The sequence below is a fragment of the Calidris pugnax genome, unplaced genomic scaffold (genome assembly GCF_001431845.1).
Source record: "Calidris pugnax isolate Ruff unplaced genomic scaffold, ASM143184v1 scaffold28, whole genome shotgun sequence".
Classification (NCBI taxonomy): Eukaryota; Metazoa; Chordata; class Aves; order Charadriiformes; family Scolopacidae; genus Calidris; species Calidris pugnax.
This window is the reverse complement of record NW_015090842.1, coordinates 6,269,763-6,287,085: the sequence shown is the minus strand read 5'-3', so window position 1 is coordinate 6,287,085 and position 17,323 is coordinate 6,269,763.

The window sequence follows — 17,323 nt, the reverse complement described above, 5'->3', positions numbered from 1 at the left end:
TTTCTCTGCTCAGCACTAAAGGCAATGACCCCACAGCAGTAACTACTGGAGATGCTCATGTCTGCTTAAAGGATTGTTCCGTGTCTCCCACAGCACATACCCTTTCAATCTGAAATCCGCTGCCTTCCAAGAAAAGTCAAACACAACAGACTTTACAGCTCTGCCTGAAGACAGCTTTTTAGGTTAAGTCCGGGGTTATTTTCATTTTTCCTTCATGACACATAATATATTTAATACAAAAGAAAATATGCCTGGCTCAGAACTTCAGCTAAAGATGACTCGTCCAAAATTATCTCAACTTAGAAATATTACAACCCAGGTTATTAGTCTTAGGTTTGGTTTATGATCACTTCTTCCAGCCGTGGAATTAATTGCAGCTTGTGTACTTTCTGTACAGGAGGCAGTGAAATAGAGTACGCATTTTATCACTACTTCTTGCACAAATATAAAAAGAGCAAAGGTTGCTTATTTTAATTTCTTTCATGCAAGTATATCTGCAACTTTGTTACTTTGTAGCCTTCTACTGGTTAGGAAGTTGCTGTAGGTTATCTTTCATTTCACTGTTTTCCTCAAGGAAGTAAGTATCCCTCTTTTAGGATTAAGAAATTCATTTACATTTCAAATTACCTTTTTTGATAAAATATCTTTGCTCTGATAGTAAAACGTGTGTAACACCCAGTGGGACTGGCTGGATCTCACCTCCATAAGAAAGACAAAAAGAAGTGCATATCTATCTTTTCATGCCTTGTTTCCTGTAATCCTCTCTTCTCTCTTCTTGCTTCCCACACCCCCCTGAGCAACATAGAAAAGACTCACCAGACAGGCAGGGGAGGGGATCCTGTACCCTGTGCCTGCCCACCCAGGGACACAGCTCCCACCCGGGATAACCCCCCACAGACACAGAGTCACAAGGTCTCTGCTCAGAAATCAGAAGTTGCTCAAAACCCCCAGATTTGGAGACTGAGATTTGGAGATTTGCCTTTTTTGTTTTGTTTTTTTGTTGTTGTTGACCAGGCAGACATATTTTTCCAGGGCTTTGATTTCTTAAGAGGTGGAAAAAACTACCAAAACTGACCATTTTATTCCTTATCTCTAACAAGGGTTGATGAATCCTCCCTACACGTTGATTGCATCATCGGGTGAGAGTGGCCGTCATTGGGGTAGCGTCTGCTTCAAGCAATGGTGCTGCCAGCATCATCAGGAGCCCCAGGAGATGGTCACCTCAGCAATCTGCTATGAACTCTAATTCACAACCAACACTTCAAAAAAAAAAAACAAAAACCAAAAACATCTGCAATGGGCACAGAAGGATAACTTCTTCTCTAGTAAATCTCCAGGTCAAAAGCCTAGTGTCTCAGTGCCGGGTGGATGATAAAAGCATTTGGGGGCCAAACTTTCCATGACTGCCCCAGTCTCTTTAACGGTTTGACGTCCCTAAAGCAAGTGCCAAAGTGCTTGATGGATGCTGGGAAGGTAGGTGGTGGAGAGGACCTACCACTGCCATGAATAATGCAATAAAGCAATGGCATCTTGCTATTCCTCTGCCTTGTTAGTTTAATACCACTTATTTAACTTGTCTATTTGCATTAAGCCCAACACTTTGGACGCCCTGATGTATTTTATGATACTTTCTTACTATTGCTTTTGATGGTCTTATTTGTGATTCAGCAAATAGTGCCTAAGTAATCAATATTCTGCCTGGGTGGACATTTTATTTATCTACAGAGCCACCATATGAATTTAGTTGGTTTACTGGAGGTCAAACGCTTTTCATCTTCTCCATGAGCCAAAGAAAATTGAAAGATTTAAAGTCTCTTTGAATTCCTTTGATTAACTCAGGGAAAATATCTCACTTTTTTTCCCCCCCAAACTCAGAAGCAGAATTGTCATCACTATAAATCTACCTCATTTTGACACATTGATCTCTGCATAATGGGTAACATCAAGTGTTGGGCATAAACTGGAAGATGAAGGAAGCTTTGGGAGAGTTATGAATGATGCTGTTATCAATTATCATCCATATATACACACCTCCTTTGGGTCGGGTTTAAAAAAAAACCACACACATAAAATCAATAAGAGCTGCATAATTAGCTGTGGGGGAACCAGGGCTGGGATCCAGGCATTTGTAAATTGCACCCTTGTGGCACAAAGCACCCACACTCTATCAGCAAGTGGTACCCCAATGTTATGTACTTACACCAATATCATCCCCTCAGTTGGACCAAATTGAGACTGCATGAGTGCGTGCAAAGTCACTGCTTTCATCACACTGTTTTAAAAAGCAAGAGGAAACCTGATGTGTTTCAGACACGTGGAGGAGAAAAGAAGCTGAAGACCAGATTTTGGCTCCTTCGCACCTCCCCTGAGCAACTCCACAACTCTGCAGTGCCCCGGCTTGCAGGGCTGACAGGGACAGAGAAACCCAATGACTAAATCAACTCAATAATGAAAATAACATCCTAGATCTCTCTCATATGCTTTCTCTGCTGGCTTCTATGATTATCTTTTCTCTTTTGTAAGGTTTTAGAGTCAATTTTTAAGACTGCTTAAATGATCCAAGCCTTTTCACATAAAGTTCCATCATTTTAAATAAAAACGTGACTTAAACCCTGTTTAGTTAAACAGGGAAATCCCTATACAAATACACATATCCGTTTTGGTTACTTGCTCCTAGTTACTGTGTTTGATCTGGAACTGGTTTAAGATTAGTTAAAATAAGGCACTCTTTCAATACACTGCGATTTGCATTCGTTTAACTAAATTAATGTGAAAAGTGGGGCCAGGTTAAGCAACTGCAGATTCTTCACGCTGACAGGACTTAAAGTTGATTCTCAGTGTGATTTAGACACTACTGCCCAGGATCACAGAAACTTCAAATACACTTAGTTTAATCAGCTTATACATTATGCAAGTGAGAACTGACTTCTTCCCATACAATCATGGCCTGGACAAAACATCCAGAAGTTTGCCCCGGATGGTTTTCAGAAATTCAGACCTGAGATTATGAGAAGGCCAGGGATGCTGGAAGCGAAGAGAGAGCAAGAGCTGCTGGGGTACCACCCCCTGCGCTAGGGCAGATTCAAGTAGAACACGCCTGCACTGTGCAGAGGAATTAAAGAAATCCTTTGTATTGTAATGCCAAATCCCAGATTTGGAACAAGGAGATGGTGAGCTGCCTCACCTCCCATCCACCTCCTACCCCATCACCTCCAGCTGCTGCCTGCTCCCCATCACCTCACCGCTCACCTCCGGTCAGCCAAAAAAGTCTGGTATTCCTCTTCAGCTGTCTCCCTCATGGACTAAACAAACCCTGTTCTAGCCACAGTTTCTGATAAGGGAATTTTTTTTAGAAAGCTTGAATTATTTTTGGTGGCTTTACCTCCAGCTTCCTTTCTCCCCCTCAGTGCATCCCCTCCTTCATGATGTGCAACAAAACCAGATGCATCTTTACCTCTAAATCACTGCAGTGCTTGGACCATTATTCACAGCTCTTGGAAAACAGTCCACGTTGTTGTGAATTTTTTTAGCCTGTATCTTCTCTTCTGGTTTTCAGGAATGACAACAACAGCGTCGATAGTCCTGTGAAGATAAAGACAGATCAACACATACTGCAGCTCCATTTTAGAAATAAATTAGATTGGCTTGATATTATTTGTTCTCAGAAATCTGTTTAGCAACGTATGTTCCTGTAGACATTTATATATTGCTTAATAAGGCTTTCCAGCAACATGCTTGGTACTGATGGGAGAGAAAGAAGGAATAAAAGGGGATAGAGAGAGAAAGAAGGAATAAAGAGGGAATAGAGGTTAAGCAGGTGAACCAGTGGACCCAGGACCTGGAGGTTGAGGAAACCATGGTGGACACTCCTCCGTGGTTCCCTGTGTGATTTCAATGGTGTTCTTCAGTTCTTGCTTTGCTTTTATGCACCTCAGGTGTATTTTTCTAGAGTGCTGACATGTTTTAACCTTTGGGTCCAACAGGCAGGTGGGTGCGTGCACATCCCCGAAACACCACCCCATGGTGCTCCCCCTTTGGGCTCATTTCTACTCTCTGCTCGTTCAAAATTTCTCATGCTTCATTGGCATCACTAAATATTTACATGAGGCAGCAGTGATTTTGGCTGTGGTTAACAGGGAGTTACGCCTTTGCAGCATCTGTCAGGGTGTTTGTTTTTGTTCCTGTGCTGCTGGCTGAGCGAGCACCCACACTGCCTCCCGTGCTGGTGGAGAACCAACCCTTTCCTCATCGCAAACAGTTTTTATAACAAATTACACCTAAGAAAATAAGGATGTTGAATCCTCATTGGGTTTCCCCTTGGTGGGGAAGTAAAATCAGCTCTTGGCTTTCATGTCTCCGTTGCGACACCACGTGACACTGCTGCCCCTGCAAACATCTCTGGTTCACCTAACAGCGATGGAGGGGGGTCTTGCTGGAGCACAGGAGCTGTAGATATGAAATGCATTTGTCAACACCGCAGCAGTAACAGGAGGTTGCCACAAGGTCAAGATAAAAGTGTCCAAAATGGGTGTAACAAGCTGGCAGAGAGCAGCAAGGGAGGCCACTGCAGCTGGCAGGGACAGTCACGGACCATGTGGTCCCCAGCTCTCTGGAGGTGGCACCACTTCACAGGGCTTTTTTTATGCCCTTAGAAAACTTGAGTGAACGAGTTTCCATTTCCAACCAACTGCCAGGTAATAACAATTTGTTTACTACCAACCATCTGACACGGAGGTGCTTGGCAGCGCCGTACCAGGGCTTCTGTCAGACACCAAGCAAAAAACAGACGATCTGCCTCAATCCAATTTGGCCACGAAAATGCTTGTGAGGCATTCACAGCAGCCCTGGCCTGCCAGCAATTTGGCTCTGAAGATCTTCAACAGTGTTTCTGGCCACCTGATTGTCTGCAACTGGGATAAGATGACTGGCTGGCAGTCGAGGAGAGGAAAAAGCCAGAGAGGATTGAAGCAACTTGTGGGTGGTGTTGAGCCTTGTCTCAGCGGGCTGAAGAAGGTGACCTTCATCTTAGTAGCCTGAATGATGCTCTGACAATGTCTGGGGTGTTTTTTTAAGGGATAATCCTTTGCCATGTTGAAATAGTCTTCCACTGAACCCTTAAAAAACATCTCCTGGTGAGCTGGCTCATGGCTCCATGAATCATCAGACATTCAATCATCAACTTTTGTTTTTTTGTGAAGTCGCTATTGATGTTGTACGTTATTAGTTTCTTGGCACCTCATACTAGGCTTTCATCAAGGCAAAACGCTGATGCAATTAGCAAAGGATATCAGTTTATGCAGCATTTCACATTATCCCTCAAAGCTTCATTAGCCTCAGCAGCTAAGGCACTGGAGAGAAAATTTGGGGAAGTGCTCCGTTACCTTCTGCAGCTCAGCCCATCTGCGCTGCCGCAGCGCTCCAGCGTTCCCAGATCTTCGTGGCTGGGACAGGGAGAGGTGACAGCCCAGCCGAGAGGGTGACAACAGCCTCCATCCACCCACTCCAGCCTGGGGACCAACTCACTCATCTCACTTGGGTCGAAGCTATTGTGTGGAGCTGAGCATGTTTCAACAGCCAGAGTCAGAGAAGCCAGGGTCATTATTTGCAATGAAAAAGTAAAAATAAAACTCAGGTTTCCTGTCCTAGAGACACCCTGGAGCTCCTGCCTGCGAGTGATGCTCTGCCACCGTGGCAGTGTGCCCTGACCGACTCCTGCTTCTCCTCTTGTTCTCTACGAGCACTCCTGAGGTCAACAAGGAGTAATTGCCCCATTATTTCACAGAAAAGCCATCCACGTCATCAGGAAACAGCTGCTGGTGGGATTGAAACCTCACTTAGCAGCCTTTTTGCTGGGAAGGTAATTTGGTCTTTACAACTCCAAACACAACCATCTCTTTATACCTGTTTCACTGCATTTACCGGCAAATATTTGGTCTCCAGGTTTTTGGTGTAGTTTTGTTTTTTTTTTTCTTTTTCTTTCGGCTGAATAACTTTTATTATGTTGATACACATTGTCATCTACCTCTCTGCAACTCTGAATACAAGCCTTGCCCTTGACTGCACAACACAATGAAAGCCTTCAGGTCACAGCTTTTAGAACACTTGATATTGTTTTTTCTTTCTGGAAAGAATAAATAATGTTCGTATCGCTGTTAGCGTAGAAGAAAAAATGAAAAGGAAAAGGCTATCAGCAGCATGTCAAACAGACTGGTATTGGGCTCGGATGATTCTAAACCCATTGACTAGTTTGCACAGCTCGACACAGAAATTAGCCCAATTAGCTGAGTAATTAAAGCGCATCATCAGATTTCCAGTTATGTGCCATAGAAAGACTTACCGGGGCAGCCGTGGCCAGGTGAAACAGTATTTTCCTTGTTTGTGCCTATCACAGCTGGAGCTGGTTTGTAGAAAAGGCAGGTATTGCCCCAGTGCTGCACCTGGAGGAGAAGGCTTTGGTGGGGGGACAGGCTGGGGGAGAGCTCGGGCTGGGGCTCACAGCAGAGTAGGCTCCATCTCTGGACACCATCACATCAGGAGCTGTGAGTGAGGTTTAGTCACGTACAAATCGCTCAGCTCAACAAAAAGGAACTGTTGAATGACACTGCCTACCATATTTAGTGATCTGTAGCAAGCTTGAGTATCTATGGATTTATAGAAAACTGAAAAAAGTGAAGGAACTTAAGTGACTTGTTCATGTCTGGTATAAAAGCAGCGCTGGAGTGTCCCGGAGAGACACTTGGCTGAACGCACTCCTGTAGAAACCCAGTCCCAAGACAGTCAGCAGCTCCCCTTCCTCGCCGGGACCCCAAGCCCAGCAGCAACATGGGTTTGTCTGAAGCTGGCAAGGGTGCCCTGTCGAGGGGGTGCTGTCTCATCTCCTGGAGCTCACGTCACGGTTTTCAGGAACAGGAGGAACTCCTCCTACCTTTCCAGGATGATAAATTTGATTCCCAGCTGGCAAAAGCTGTAACAGCCCTAAGCAGAATAAACTGAACAGCTGAGAACAACGTTGTTTTCTCACCCCCTCTGCCGAGGGGCATCCCCTTTCTACAGATCCAGCAAAAACAAAAAGAAGATGGAACATATGTTCCTACGCAGAGATGGCTGATACGTCCCACTAAAACAATAACTATGTACTAAGGTAAATCCTACCTCTTATTACTTACCCTTTTTCACATCCTTTCATCTAGTTTTTAAATCTTCTTGCAATTTTGCAAGAGGTCAAAAAAAAAAAAGTAAAATGCAATTAATTGTGCTACAACGGCTTATGCCGGCTACAACGGCATAAGTTATTGTCTCTTGGATTTTTTTTTAGCAGCTTGGAAAACAGCAGGAATTAGCAGAGGGTTTTTTTAAGTGAACTGCTCCATTTAAACCGACCGCATTATCCAGCTTCCGTCTGGCTTCATGCATGAAAACGCCAGCAAGCCCAATTGCTGGGCTGGGGGTGAGGACAGCCTGCTGGTAGGGACATCAGCACGGGACTTTGGAGAAGTGCAGCCAGTTCCAGGTCGCACGGCAGGCGTACGGTGTGCTCAGGTACACCTTGTACAGCCAAGGGTTTGGAAGCCATCACGGGCCTGACGATGCAGATCGGTGCCCCGACGGGACTCGGGGGCAGGAGCTCAGCATTTGCCTCTCCGAGGCACTGAACCACAGGTTCCCAAGTCTCATTAACGTATTTCAAAATGTCGGCGTGCTCAGACCTTTAAATTAATTGGATCTTAAATTTAATTAGAAGACCACTTTAGAAGATCAGGTAGAAAGAGCCCTGTGTGCCCCAGTGCACACCATGAAGCCTTAATGTATGTGGCAAGGTCAGACCATTCCTTCAGCTGCCTGGGATGGGAATACCCAGGAAGAAAACAAATCCCACTCTCAGCACCTTGCAGGGGAAACACTGGAGCTGCTATTCTCTTTTCTGAATCTCACAGCCCGGACAGGGAACACAGCTTAGCTCCACCAGGACTTCTAGGAGCTCTCCTATTTCTGGTTTTTCTAAGTAGGTGTTTCAGCAGTATCTGTTAGCACCCAAAGTTCACACCTAATTCACTCTCCTGATCCAGCTGAGGGCCCCTCTATGACATAAAGCAAAGATTACTTTACTGAGAAGTCCAAGACACTGCCTCAAACTAGTGGCTAGGCTGGCTTTGGAGGAATTACTATGTCTGATGAGATCATCCGGGTGCTATCTTCAGCTCTCCCTTCCCTCCACACCCTGTCCATTCAGTCCACGACAGGATCCTGTACATCCAGACACAGAAGGGCTGAGCCTCTCCTGTTGCCATCTGGGGAGTATCTTCAGGAAGAGCCCACATCATTCATTACCTCACAGACGGCCAACCATCCATCGCTGACTACCCTACGGCCATCTTCACAGACATCCATCACTTGTGGCCAACCACAACGTTGAGACGTTGAAGCTGAGTGCCATTCCTGCAGGACAAAGAGGATACCAGGCACTGCAAGGATGCGATGTGCTGTAACTTCCACCCTTTTTGCCTTTTCAGCTGTATTTTCATGACAGATGGCAGATTGCAACACGACAGTAGCATCTCCTGCTTAACTGCAGAACAACTTGCCCTTCTGGCTGCATAAACTCCATCATCGTACAAGCCCTCGAAGGCAGCTGCTGCAAAATCATGGAATATTAAGAATATTTCTCTGAACCTCTGCAGAATTGACAAAAATTGTGTTTCTGGATAAGATTTGAGAGAATAAAAGTCAGTCATCTAATTAAGCAGCACAGCCAGGCAGTCTCCTAGATAAAGAAGCAGCAAACGAAGTTTCAAGGTGTAAAATTGAATCTGCCTAGATGGACTGAAGAGAGGGATGTAAGGGCTCCAGAGAGAGAGATGCACTTTAATTAATGCACTCTGACAGGGGTCTCTACACCAGATACAGCCTGAGGCATATTATGGGCACAAAGAAACAAACTAAGAGCCCACAGTCATGAAAGGATTAGGTGAGGAGAGAGCTGTCTCCAGTTAAACCTTAATATCAGTAAGCTGAGGCAGTTTTTCTCCTTTCTTCATGTTCACTTTGGTGTTTTTTTTTTTAATTCAGACCTATGTTGTCTATTTAGACATACGAACAAAGAGTTGAGTCCTGCCAAGGGGCTGATGGGCTTCAGACCTTTCCTGCTTCCCTGGTGAACATTAGATGACCACGAGATAAGAAGCTTCTGGTGTTGGGGTTTGGCTTCCTTCTCTTAAAATGCTTTTTGATGAGAATAAGCAAATGAGGAGCCCTGGCAAGACTCTGGACAGCCAGCTGCATGCACATGAAACTGCAGTGGTTCTCATGCCCAGAGAGATTTCACAATTTCTTCTGAATGGTGCATGAAATATGATTTCATTTCCAAATTCAAGCCCTGTATTAGGTTGGGTTTTTTTCCCCCTTGGCTTTTGTTGTTTGCAAGGATTCAGATTTTAATCAGAACACCCTGTGAATCCCATTCTGAGTATTTCTGGCAGCGAGCACTTACTCAGGATGAGAATGGTGGTTGCCTCAGCCCGGTGAGTTCAGCGAAGGAGGGGAGGCTGAATGGTTGGCACTTCTCACTCGCCTTAGCCCAGAAAGAAAATTTGCAGAGTTAATTTCTGTTCAAACTAATTAAGGCCTTAACTTGGGACAGCGTGTATGGCGCACCTGATTGCAAACCACCTCCGTGGCTCACTCAGATTGGCTCTTGCTGGTTTTATCACTGTGTTTACATTCATGGAGCGCATAAAACTAAATTTATTTTTTTTTTTTAAAGAAAAAGAAGCCCAGACTTGCTCGTGGCAAACAACTACCTAGAGTCCCATGCAGACAGAATTATTTGCTGCAGGTCTGACACTGCAGCAAATATCAGCTGTAATATCAGCAACTGGACTCACATCCAGTTCCAAAAATGTGTATGAGGACAACGACGCTGCTTTTATAAAAACACCACAGCCTTTCTACAAAATGCATGACCTCGAAGCTGCCAAGTCAGAGACCTCCCTCTGCTTTCTGGAGACGTCAGATTATTGCACCAGTAAGAACCAGTCTGGTTGGGTGCAGTTCAGTATTACCAGGTTAAGCCCTCGGTACCCCCCTGCCCATGGGGGTCATGCTCACCAGGACAAGGCCATCTCCTGGCTCCTTGGAAAGGCAGCATTAGGTTTGGTGGGACATGTCCTGCAGCTAACTGAATCTCCTGTGCCTGGCATTCAGCATGCCTCGTTAGCTCCCTCCTGACAGCTCCCCAACACACCAGGATGCGTTCCCTCGCTTCCCATCGTTTTCACCTCCATCATTGGGAGACAGGAACCATTTCATCTGTCCTTCTTGGCAGCACACATGGAGGTGACTCCTCCCCAAAACACTAGTCTCCCCAAATGCAGCACAGTCATGGAAATCCCTGCTCTTCCTCCCGTTCTCCAGCTGGTTACCTCCACTCCAGTCTGACTTGCCTCATCATCTACAACAGAAAAACAACTAAATCACCTGCTTGTCTCCCTGTTAAATCTTACAACAATTAGATTATTGGAGTTAAAGAGACCATAGCTCAGCTGCAGAGGAGATGTTTGTGTTGGGTAAAACTAGCGTGACTTCTCAGGATCCTTGGGATTATTGTTTTTTTTACCAGTGTGTTGTATCTTTCCTCGCAGCCCAAAGCATCTCTGTAGGTGAGAGGATTTGTTGCTAGAGTTCAGGTGTCAATATGCTATAAATATTTAGCAAAGCGTAGTAAATTGTCTAGTTAATATGCCAGCAAAGAGCTGCTGGCTCTGATTGCTGTCTAAACAGAGTTATCAAAGCCTTCGCAGCCGAGCAGGCAGCAGCATGTTTTGCTGTCTGAAGGGGGATTTTTACCACTGAGTGTTGGGCAGCAAAGTCCTACCCCCTGGTCCCTGTGAGCACCAGCACCGAGGTGCCAGAAACATGTTGTTGTGCCCAGCAACACCTATTTTTCACTTTTTACCACTGGTCCCAAGTCACACTGCAGTCTCTGAATAAATCAGATCAGAGAGGAAGAGGAGCTTCAGCTGGTTTGGGTTGGAAACGGGTAGAAAGCTGCTCACAGGAAAAATTAGCAACCAGTTCCACTGCCTAAAGGGAATGGGATTGTCCAAGTCAACCTTGACACAAGTGGAGAGGAAACAGCTCGATGGCATGGAGGAGTCACAGGAGAAACAAAGTACTGTCACTAATGCTTCCCAAAAGATACCAGCAATATTTGGAAAGGAGAGATTTCTGTGATGTCGAAACAGCTTGTGTGACAACCCATGGGGAATCCCAGTTCATTAGCGTAAAAATTAAGACACTTGACTTAAATGCTCTGGTATTGAAAACTTAATTAGCACACCAGGAATTTGTTACATGTAGAAACATCCACTAAGAGCCAGGAACAACCCAGGCTGCAATACAGCTTCAAAGGATTAAGGAAAACAAGCCTGAAGAGCTTTCATTTCTCTACGGAGACATTTGTTTTATCTCCAGGGGCTCCCGCAATAGCGACACGCGTTGGACGCTGCCCCCGACCCTCCTGGTGCCCAGGGACCCCGCAGGCATTGCTGGTGCTCTGGCTGCCTCCCTGCCAAGCTGCACCCGGGCCCGTGGTGTCTCGATGGACGAAGCCTAACTGCCCATTCCCCATAGGAGAGCCAACACGTACCTTCACTCCCAGTGACTCCACTCCCAAGAGATAAATACGCTCCAGAGCTGTCAGATGGAGGCAGCTGTAACACAGCTCTGACGTGCAGGTGTTGTCCCCCTTGAGCAAACAGTAGTAATGTCACTCTGGGAAGAAAAAGGCCTGTGTAGGAATATCACATGGTCAGGTAGGACCTCGCCAGGTACCTCACAGGTGCCACCCACCATAGCAGAGCCAGAATCGGTCTTCCAGTGGCTGTCCCTTCACGTTAGCCATAGCAATGCTGCTTCCATTAGATTCATTGCTGTACACCAATAGCAAAATAGTGAGAACTTCCCAAGACCAGTCCAAATCAAGACCAAGCAGAGGCTCAGGGGAACCAGATTCCACAGTGCCATACGTGACCCCAGGAATATGAGACCATCAGACCTCAATAAAGGGGCAACCACAGGCAAACCCTATTCCATCAGCCCCATTTCCCTCCTCACACTGACCAGAACAGAACATCCTCTTGAGCTGACCAAGTACTATGAAGTAAGAGGAGAAACCCAAAAGCAATGCCTACTTTCAGTGGATACCAGGAAGTTGTGCAAAAGTTTACAGGGGAGACTCCAGAGGCATCTGGCACTTCTAAGCCATTTCACTCTAAGTGGTTGGACTGAGTATTTTCTACAGGCACTGGATAGGTTTATTGCAGTAAGATACACAAAAGGTCACAAGAGCCACCCCTCAGCTCACAGAGTCAGGAAACACCCCTATAATCCTTTCCTCATACCGAGAGGCTCACCTCTTAAGTCATTAATCCCTTAAAAGACAGACAGCAGGGTGCAGACACTGCTTATCACAACCGAAATTCTCAGATAACTTTAGGGTGAAGGTCCACGTTTCCTCCCTTTTTCACAGAGGAATTCTCTGTTGCTTAGCAATGCTTTCAAGAGACTTCAAAACAAACGTACCAACGAACATGCAAACCCAAAATACTCACTTTAGGCAGCCTCCTGTCCCTCCACACAGCACTCCCCACTGCTGCACCGGTGAGGACACCACCTCTCCCCAGCCAGGACCTCCCTTTATCTCCATTGCACAAAGCAATGGTTTGTTAGATTTCAGCTTTAAGCTCTACCTGGTAGATGGCACATCCATCACATCGCCCTCCTTGGTGCTTAGGTCCCCTTTGCTGCCTGATGCTCCAATGCAGGGACCACCACTGGAGTCGAGCTGCCGTGCTGCTACTCCTTGGACACAGCCATCCATTACCACACACGTGCCTCTGTCACCACGTCCCATTTGCTTCTCCACACCATATGTTAAACCAGTAGGCTGAGCAGAATCATTTATCTTCTTGGTTTTAATATCTATCCCTTTTTATTATTACTATGAGCCTTTTTCTATCCTTGAGAACACCTGAAAAATGTGAGGGGAGCAACGGCACGGCCCAAAGTCATGTCTCTGGGCCACTGCTGGTCAGTGGCTGGGTGCCTTTCTTGGAATACCTTTTTGTTGTTGTTTGTGGGTCTTGCATTTCTTTTTCTTCCAAGAACACTGCTTTCCAGTCTAACATCTAAGGCAACCCATTTGCAATCACAGTGGCAACATTTGGGGTGAAGGGATATAAACAACACTGTATTATTGCACGAACATGCAATTCAAATGAGGCCGTGAAACAGCCAACTCCCAACATGAACTTCTAACACAATTCTTCATAATAAAACATTTTCCAAAATGCCATGTTTTTAAGCCTTCTATTCCCTTAATTCATCTATGCCAAGCATGCAACATGATTACCTTGCTGTACATACATTAAAACACAATAATTGTATCATGTTTGCTCTGTTTCCCCCCATTCATCTTTTTAATTAAATTAGCCCTTTAGGATTTTGTCCTTCAGGCAGTGAATTGAGTTTGCTTGAGAAATAAAAGGCATTAAGGTGCTTTCTGAGATATGCAGAAGCCATAACAGTGATTTCTAGCCCTTTTTCTGAAAAGGTAGGATTCGCCAGCACACAGCAGGGGCATAAATCACCCTGGGGCCATTCTCAGATGCACATCTTCTTCTTGTTTGCTTTGTTGGCGGTGTCATACACGCATCAGAGATTTCCACATGCGCGGGTGGACCGGTGTCAGCGCTTGTTGCTGACAGTGCATGCCCACAGGAAACCGGGGACAGACACAACGCCTACTTTCACAGATTGCTGCTGTGGAAATTACTATGGCCAAAGGGCAATCATTTTTTTTTTTTCTTCCATTATGAAACAAAGTACGGCGTGACATTCTTTCCCCCAAAAGAAAGAGAGCAAAGAAGTAAACGCTGACAGACTTGTGCAGACTTAGCGTGGGAGCACTGATGTGCATTGTCCCACTGCCAACATCTCCTCATTTCCAGGGATGTGAAAACAGGAGACCAGGTTCTCCCATTACGACCCAAAGCCACTGAGAGCAGGTAAAGCTTGGAGCACCCACCCCATCCCTGCTGCAGCCCCTCGTGTCCTAGCAGGTCACCCCATTCATGTGGGATGGGGTGCTAGAAAATTCAAGCAACGGAAGTAAGGCTCCAAAGTCATTAACTTTATCACAGTTTACAGTCTCTTAAACAACACTTTTTAAAGTCAGGTGTTGAAAGGGGTGGTGGAAGAGGTGTGGAAGACAACAGATAGGCTAATATGACCCAAGCATGATGTGCCAACGGGGCTGAACCTGCTCGAGCCCGTTTCCTGAGCATCACTGTACCTACCTCCCTCCGCTGCCATTTTACTTGCTTTAGATCTGTCACTCTCACACCCCTTAATCTTTGCTTCATCTTTCAGCTCTTATTTTGAAGTTTGAAACACATTGTTTTATACCACAAAGGGAAAGTCCCAAATCCACAGGGGCTGGCTGGAAACATGGCCGGGATGTGAAACCGTCGGAAGAAAAATAGTCTAATTAAGAGGTCACTTCTGTAAGTCTCTGTAGAAAGAGCTACACACTCTGCACCTCCTAGAGCTCTCCCTAGTTATCAGACTAGTGGCAAAGGCAGAGCTGGCCCCACTAAGATTTGAGAGCCATCCTTTGACCACTGAGCCACCCTTACTTTTCTCACTCACGGCTGTTAGCGAGATCCAAATTCTTAGCTCACAGGACTAGTTTTCTGTTCAGTGCTCTTTCCGAAGCTAAAGGCAATACAATGAAAAAGGATACGAACTTGGATTGTTTAACCTACATATTCCAGGCATTAAACCTGTGGAGGCAGTTTATATCATCGTAATTACTTTCATACAGGTTGTTAAAGCCAGATTCATTAGCTTAGGTTACAATGACCTATCCAACATGCTTAAAACCCATTTACCCTATTAAATAGATTTAAAACTCTCCTCCTTTCATGAGATGTCAGTGATTCTTGATTTATGATTTGGTCATGCTTTAAAAATAAAAGCAATTACCTCTCTTACTATAGTAAAAGCCCACTGTCTCAAGGTTGCCACAATACATCTATAATTGAACAGCAACAGCTCTAATCTTCAGCTTGGATGACAAAAGCATTGGCTATTGAAATACTGCCTACGACGGTGTCTGCATTCCAGGGAGCTCTACCTCAGCTGACAAGTTTGAGCAGGAGCAATTGCACCTCAAGATCCAACGCATCGGGTGTTTCCTGGCAGCGGCGATATTTTCCATTTACGTATCCTAACCCTTTTAACAAAAGAAAAAAAAAAAAAAAACCACAAAAAAAAAACCAACCAACACCCTCCTGTTAATTTCATTGCAAGAGCCAAGATCTTTTGTTTGAACGCTTTTCCTTTGAAGCCTGCATGAATTTTATTTCAAAGGAATTTTCTTTGAGCGTTCCTAGAAATATGATGACTCCACGATGCACAATACGCTTGGGCATTGCATCATGTTGGGAATCCAGCTGGCTTACAAAACACAGCCATAAAAAGGCTAAACCAGGCAATGTTTTGTCCCAGGAAGGATCCCAGAACCAGTCTCTTTAGGAAAAATTACCAAACTCACATAATTATCCCAAATGTGCTGTAAATATTATTGATACACAAGTGGGTGCTGATGGCCAGAGGTGGACTCTCCGATTCAAGTGACTGAAGTGTGACCCATTTTACTGCATCTGAGCTATGTTGTGCTCAGATTGGTTATTTTACAGCAAACTGGCGCGTTTTGACATCACTGAGGTCTGAAAATTTCCTGGAAGCCTCTCCTTGGTATAAAGAATACATACAAAAATCATAAACGACTTTTCTTACACAACTATAAACAACAAACCCTTATACACAATAGGGGACACACTCATAGGAACATGGAAGTTATTCCCTCTCTTCTCAGGACAGCAGGGACTCAAACTTGCCAAATCTGGGATTCTCTAATATTCATGCATATCTTAACAGTAAGAAGTTGTTTTACCAGTCACATAGCTGAATTTTAAATACATTAATTTAGAAATAACTAAGCTTCTCCTCATGCTTAATAAATTTTAAAAAAAGCAACTATTCCCTTTCTCCCCGTCCCTGTTTTTGGCCTCTACCGGTGAAAAAATGGCTTTAAGATTACTGTATGTATTTGATGCTATGTCGATGGCTTTAGCTTGAACAAAGTTGTGTATAATTCTTATCAAGGCAGCATAAAACAGCCTGAGGCAGAAGGGGCTGCTCAAGCTCCTAGAGAGCTTGAAAGCCCTTTTAGGACTAATCCCTGTCCCCACAAGGGTCCGTAACCCTCATTGACCCAGAGCTCCTCACTCTCCTACACCTCAAGTTTTATCCAACCCAAAACTCACTGTCAGAGCTCTCATTTGAACACACTTTAAACTGTCACAGCCCTTTTCCTTACCTCCAGCCACACCGACAGTCCCACACACTAACGCTTCTTGAAACGCAGAGATGGTCCTTTAATAGGTGGCAACCAAGACTTCCACACTGTGGCTTTCTGCCATGGCCAGCCAGTGACATAACCACAAAAACACCTAATATTTTGAGCCTCTTCCCCAGCTCACAGTGCTAGAAGCACATATTAGATATGGTTATAAAACCAAAATACTTTATAACTTACCTTTTGTCTCATCAAATCTACATGTCTTAAAATCCATTTTCACATGAAGTAAGAACAGATGTCAGCCAGAGGAATAAAGGCAAAGTAGGAGAGAGGGAGCCCCGGGACACCAGCCAGGGATTCACTTGGTAAAAAGCCTCCAACAGCATTTACTCTTGGTCACAACCTGCATTCCAGAGGCTGGATCAGAGGGACGTGTTTAAAATCTACTCTTTAATCATGATTTCTGCAGCACATAACCCCTTTTAAACTATACACATGTGGTTTTTTTAATGTATACACTCTTGATTAGTGTGGGGCATTAAGTGAGATTTCAGAGCATTATTTATTAACCCTTTTCTAGGGCTACAGCCAATTTCTCAGATGCTTTTCTTCACGCCATATGCTTTTTGTAAGAAATGTTGTCTTAGAAAACAGGCTCAAATAATGGTCTTTAGTTTGGGGTTTTTAATACATCGGTTTCCCCTGCTAGAACTAAACATCCTCTCTTCCCACCACTAAACCAGCTTTGTATTAAATCAGCCTTTTTAGTAACCAAAGGAGCACAAGACCTAGACATTGGTCCTTGAGAGCACAAGCTACCACCAGCGTTAGCATCCACACGGGTGCATTGGCCACAAACACCCACAATTTATTCTGCAATTCTCCCAGTCTCAGTTTGGA